General features: G+C 46.4%; 1 protein-coding gene across 2 annotated transcripts in view; it reads right to left on the reverse strand.

Annotated features, from left to right (window-relative positions):
- Positions 1-3269, reverse strand: part of Fcsk (fucose kinase) — a 25987-nt gene extending 22718 nt beyond the window's left edge. For both annotated transcript variants that reach the window (XM_008834981.3, XM_029564451.1), the window contains exon 1: positions 3207-3269. The gene's annotated coding sequence lies outside the window, so the exon portion shown is untranslated. The remainder of the gene's footprint in view (positions 1-3206) is intronic.
- Positions 3270-6457: the final 3188 nt, after the last annotated feature.

Raw genomic sequence — 6457 nt, forward strand, 5'->3', positions numbered from 1 at the left:
GAGGGACACCTGCGCCCCTCAGCAGACGTGCCCCACGGGACCCGCCGCACTCCAGCGACGTGTGGGAGACCAGCAGCATGCCCAGCAGCTGGCGCCCCGAGATCCCCGCAGGCCCATATGGAAGTCAGAGGATTTCTCTTTTTCCACCTTTATATGGATTCCAGGGATCAAACTCAGGTTGCCAGGTTTGCGCAGCATGCAACTTTAGCCACTGAGCTATCTTGATGGCCCTGTTTATTTTCATGAGAAAAGATCTCATGTAGCCCTGGCTGACTTCAAACTCACTTTGTAGTCAAAGCTGGCCCTGATCTCCTGCTCCCCATGCCTCTCTCTCTTCCAAGTGCTAAGAGGCTACAGGCGTGTGACATCATGACCAGGTTGGCCTTCTAAAATAGTGAATGTAATGTCCTGGAGGAGTGTACTAGGAGAGAGGAAGTGAGGTGAGAACAAGGATGACCTTGGTCTCATCTTAAGCAAGGGGCCACCCTTTCTGTACCACCAGCCACCAATCACTCAATCTGGGATATGAGCCAGGGAAAGGGAACACTAACCTCCCAGGTCCCTCAGGCTGAGGGGATTCTGTGGAGGCAACTATGGGAAGGACACACCAGCTTGCTGAGAGGGATCCCCATACTCAATGATGCATGAGACCCTGGGTATAATCCCCAGCACCAATACTCAATGTCCCTCTCAGAGGTGCTAAGCTGGAAGGGATAGCACCAGACCTGTCAGCCATCTTCCTCTGAGCACTGTCAAATGTAGGCAAAGTAAGGTCAAAGCTATGGCTTGACCCTATCTCAGGGCCCACTAACCAGAGAGAAAACCAATTTGACTCCAGAGCCTGGGCCTCTAGGGACCATCTGTAGAGGGGGTCTTCAGGAGTGTCCTACCATTGTACTGTGCAATGGATACAGCCCACTCATCACCCCGTTCATTCCTCCAGTTCCCAAAGCTCAGTGTGAGGAGGGACAGCAGAAGCAAGCCACATGCCACTGCCCATGATGTGCCCAAAGTGTTCATCTCATGGTCTGCCTATGTCCCAGTCAAAAGCCAACAGGACAGCTGAACCTCAGTGACAGTCACTGCTTTTGTCAGACTCGGCTGCCTCCAAGCCCTACACCATCACTTAGCAACGCCTATGATCCTCCAAGCTTTTTGGAAAAGCTTGTTCTATAACAGAAACGCTTTGTACCAGGCTTGGCCCAAAAGGGAAATATGATCTAGAACTGAGGAGGCCCCTGAGGGCAAAAGCTTCCACTAGGTACCACCTGACCTTCCCTGGAAAGGAGGCAAGAGGACTCCAATGTAGCCGTGAATCCACTGTGTGGCCTGAAGCATCTCCAGCGCTTTCAGAACTCTCATCTCAAAAAATTAAAAAATAAAGAAAGAAAAGGAAAAAAGAGAAAAAAGAGAAAAAAGGCAAGCATGGTGGCACACACCTTAATTTCAGCATACAGGAGGCAGAAGCAGGCCAGTCTCTGGTGAGGCCAGCCTGGTCTACATGGGAAATTCCAGGCTAGGGATACATGGTGAGACCCTGTCTCAATAAATAAATAAATAAATAAATAAATAAATAAATAAATAAATAAATAAATGAGAGAGAGAGAGAGAGTCAGAGTCCAGGTCTGCAGAAGACCCTCCCCCCAGAGTGGCGAAGTCCCCTTGCAAAACAGGAAGCCCTAAGACCTCCTTGCAAAACAGGAACTGACCAGGCAGCTGCATTAAGAGCTGTCTCAGCACAAAGTTGTTTCCCAGATTATTTTAGAAGACAAACGGGCCCCTACACCCCAGACCCACTGATGTAAGAGCTGTCTCGGTACAAGCTGCTTCCCTCTGGTAAGTCTCACAGTGTATAGACCCAGAGAAGGTCAAGCAGTACCCTAGAGGAAGCCATTATCATATATCACCCAATAGTGTGAGAAGGAAAAGGGGGGGAGGAAGGAGGAGGAAGGAGGAAGGAGAAGGAAGAGAGGAGGAAGGAAGAAAGGAAGAGGGAGAGGAGGAAGAAGAAGAAAATAACAATCAGGGACAGTCTCCGGAAACACTTAGGGAGTGTTTCTCAGGCACCATGCCAAAGCCATTGTAGTTAGTCTCTGCTCATAGGAGCCAAACAACGGCCTGAGTTGATTTTATCACACCACACAGATAAAAAACCACAGTTTAAAGACCAAACTGGCTGCCTAAGGTCAGGTAGAGCTAGTGCAGGCAGCTGGGTGTGTGTCAATCTTTGTGCACTCAGGAGAAACAGCCCTGGAGTCAGACCTGTCATATGTGGCATTTGCATAGAAATCTTAGAATACAGAAACCTAATTATTCCAACACTGGGACCACTTTAACGGAAAGTCATTTGTCCAAACTAAATTGGATTTTTTGTTGTTAAGTCAGGGTCATGTACCCCAGACTGGCCTCAAACTCCCAATCTTCTTCCTCCTACTTCCTGTATGCTATAATTAAACCTTGCACCAACTCACCAGCCAATTTTTTTTTTTTCAATGTAAGGTATACAACCTAGAGCTTCACCATGTGAAGTGCTCTATCACTGAGCTATACCCTCAAGCCTGAGTTGAAATATATCTTGCTGTCCTCAGCAAAATTATAGGATAGAGAATGAAGCCTAGGACTGACGGATACACACACACACACTCAGATTTTTGAGACAAGGTCTCACTATCGTAGTCCAAACTGGCCTTGAACTCTCCCTTCTCTACCTCCACCTCCCAGTGCTGGGTTTACAGGCCTGGACCACCATGACCAGCCCATATAAGCTCTTTGAAGAAATGTGGAACAGGCAAGGAAGAAATTTGCACCATTCCGCACTTTAAAATATTTGAAGGTTAAAAAAAAAAAAAACTCAGTCTCCTGGAAGTTTCTAATTTGCCACTTCCTGAAGAACAGGAGGCAGAAAGAAGCTAACTGGGAGTAAAATCAGGTTGCAAATTACATAAACCGTATGTTCTTCAAATGTGTGAATGAGAAGCCCTGGTGAGGTAAACTGAGGAGGAAGAACGACTCAAGTGTCCCGGGTGTCCGCAAGTCCAGGGCTTCCTGTGAAAAGACCCGGGCCAAGAGAAAGCTACAAGACAGAAGTGCCCAGCGCACGCTGGCGCCGAGGCTGGCAGAGCTACCGGAAACCCTACCCTGTGAGGACCGCGGTACGATGGACCCCAAAGCGGCACCGGGCTGGGGATCGGCGCGGACCCACATACCTGCTGCCCCACCGGGCGTTCACTTAGCCGGCTCTTTAACACGGCTGCGCGCCCAGCCCGGTGCGTCCTGGGAAATGGAGTTCGGGCTCCAGCTCGCCCGGCTGCGTCCGGCGCTAAATTACCTGGGAGAATTCCGCGAACCTCCAGAACTACGACTCCCAGAGGGGCCGCGAGCTGCTTAAAGACACAGGTTAAGGTGTATTTTTTGAGGGACTTCTTTGAGACAGGGCAGTTGTTTTCCCAGGTTTCCTCACGTGGCACCTTCCAGAAGAAACTTTTCCAACTTTGCTGTGGCAAGAGGATCAGCGGAGCTTTGCTAAAGTTGTGAATGGCAGCATTGTCATATCGGAAAACTGGAAACACACTACCACAGTGAATTCCAGGCCAGATGGGGCTACAGGGGCACCCTGTTTCAAAAAGACTACCGGAGGCCCTGTCTCAAGTAAACAAAGAAAGGGAGAGGGAGGGGAGGGGAGATCAAAAATTTTAAGTAATGCATTATGGATAGTGGAGGCAGATTAGGAATTCAAGGCCAACCTTGGGTACATATTGAATTTGAGGCCAGCCTGGGCTACATGAGAACCTCCCTGGGGCAGGTGGAAGCAATGTGTTATGGGGCTGATGGGGTAGCTCAGTGTTACAGTACTTGCCTTGCATACAAAAGTCCAGGGGTTGAATCCTAAGCATTTCTAAAACATGTACAAGACCTGAAGAGAACCCATTCTGGGGTAGAGTGCTCCAGGTAAGAATGCAACAGTAAAACGTGACTTTTATCTGTATTTGAATTTTTCTTACAAGAATGTGCCTTCCAAATCTGGTATCCTTTAAAAAGGAGCCTAAGAGGTCAGTCTTAGCAGCAGTGGGGGACTGTGCTGTAACTCTGTGTGACCTTCGGCAATCACACAGCTGTGTCTCCCTGTCTCCATCTGTAAAATAGGTTAATAATAGTATCAATGCTTGTGATTATTGTGTAAGCTTAACTCCATAGTAAACACTAAGGGGAAAAAAGTTATTGTGGTTGTCACACCCATCCTGTTCTATTAAAACGGGGTTTGGGGGTTGCTCGCTGCTGCATCTTCAAACCCTAGGAGTGCCTAGGATATTGTAGGTGGCTAGAAACTGTTAGCTGAATGAATGAGTGAATGGATGAATGAAAAAATGAATGAATGAAAAGCTGTCTGATGCCCAGCTCCCATGGGAGTCATCCCCTCTCTTCACTTGGCCCAGGTCCCCTCACCCTGGCCTCAGTGCCAGTTATTTACAGCAAGTGATGAGGCACCTCTTTTTGTTGCTGTTCTCAGCAATGCAGATCTCTGGCTGTGCAGTGGAGTGGGAGGCCGGGTGCCTGCTGCTGCAATTTTGGCAGTGGCTTCGTAAAACAGAATGTGTCCCCAAAGAGCTTGGAGACAAAGGACTTCACCCACAGTCATGGCTGGGAAACAGGGATGACTCTGGGGCTGCTGTAGCACTTCCCAGCCAGAGAAGCAAATATACTCAAGGAAAGTTTTCTTTCTTTCGTTTTTTAAATTTTATTTTATGTAGACCATGCTGGCCTTGAACTCAGAGACCCTCCTGCCTCTGCCTTCCCACCACATGGAGTCCAGACACTTCTCTTTTTTAAATTTTATTATTTTTATTTTATGTGTATGCATGTATTGCTTGCATGTAGGTAAGTGCACCTGTGTCGTGCAATGCCGTGGAGGACAGAAGAGGTTGTCGGAGCCCCTGGAACTGGAGTTAGGACAGTTGTTAGTGGCCATGTGAGTGCTGGGATATGAACCCAGGTCTTCTACAAGAACAACCAGTGTTCTTAACCGCTGAGCCATCTCTCTAGCGCCGAGTCCAGACACTTTTCATAAATGAAAGGTGAGTACTGGTCAGATGTGATGGCTCATGCCTGTAATTCTGTAATCCCAGCACTCAGGTGGCAGAGGGAGGAAATCAGTGAAAGTTAAAAAATTCAAGACGAGCCTAGTCTATATATGTACATCCTTTCTTTTAAAAAAAATGGAGAGGGGCTGGCATCTGAGCATGAATATAAAGTCGTCAGGTAGATTTCAATGGTAATGTTTTTCACATCTACTAATTATTAAGGAGCAAATTTTTATGCTTTGAAGAATTTTTTTTTTGTCTTTTTGAGACAGGGTCTCCCTATAGCCCCAGCTGTCCTGGAACTCACTATGTAGACCAGGCTGGCCTTGAACTCAGAGATCCGCCTGCCTCTGCCTCCTGAGTGCTGGGATTAAAGGCGTGCACCACCACGCCCAGCAGAATTATTATTTTTTTAATTTTTAGTAACTACTTGATTAGAAGAAATATTTCACTACAGCTTTAACATAATCAGTGACACACTCCAGAGCAAGAGTACATCTCTTTCATGACCAGGGGCAAGTTTCTAGGTTCACAGTTGAATTAATACAGTTATACAATATTGAACTCAGTATAAGCACTGTAAGACAACATTGAATGAGTTTTAACCTTTAAAAAAGATCTCATTTCATTTTAGAACATATTGTTCCTTGCAGAAAGACTCGTTGTTTTTGCTACTAACACTGAGATGTTGGCACATGCATCTCTAATCTGTATGCATCTGATTATTACTAGTCATAATCGGTTGCATTTGGATCCTTGGCACCTGTGTATGTCTATAAAGTCATAGGGTAGATTTCATTGGAAATGTTTATCACCTCTACTAATTAGCATGATGTAAATTTCCATGCTTCCTCCTCAAATATAATACATTTTTAAAATTTTGTTGACTTTTTTTGTGTGTGTATATATCAAACAGAACATCCCAAACCATCTTATTCAACTATACACCCACTTCCCAGATGGCACTCTCCCATATCCTCCCTCCCCCAACTAGAGCCCTTATACTCTGATATCCCTCCTATTGTCTGCTGTGTTGTCAGCACCCCCAGCCATTCCCCACTACTTGCCCTTCTGGTGAATCTAGTCAGCGTATCTAGAGGTCGTTGTTTTAGGAGAGTCAGCTGTTCCTCATCTAGCAGCAATCAGTTGTCAATATTCCTTTAGATAAGATTGGGGTCTGCTGTTCATTTTCCCAGTTCTGTGCTGGGTTACTATCTGGGAGTCCTTTTGGGCACCTTGGCCAATAACTCAAAAGAAGGTATCTCCTATCTGGCATTGTTGCTTGTTATGTAGCCTTTAGCTATGCATATGGACTCTTAAAAAATTATATTGGCCCTTTTAATCTTTGGTTATACTTTCCTTTTGGGTGTTTAAGGCCA

This window comes from Nannospalax galili, unplaced genomic scaffold, assembly GCF_000622305.1.
Source record: "Nannospalax galili isolate Female #2095 unplaced genomic scaffold, S.galili_v1.0 scaffold56, whole genome shotgun sequence".
NCBI classification, from domain to species: Eukaryota; Metazoa; Chordata; class Mammalia; order Rodentia; family Spalacidae; genus Nannospalax; species Nannospalax galili.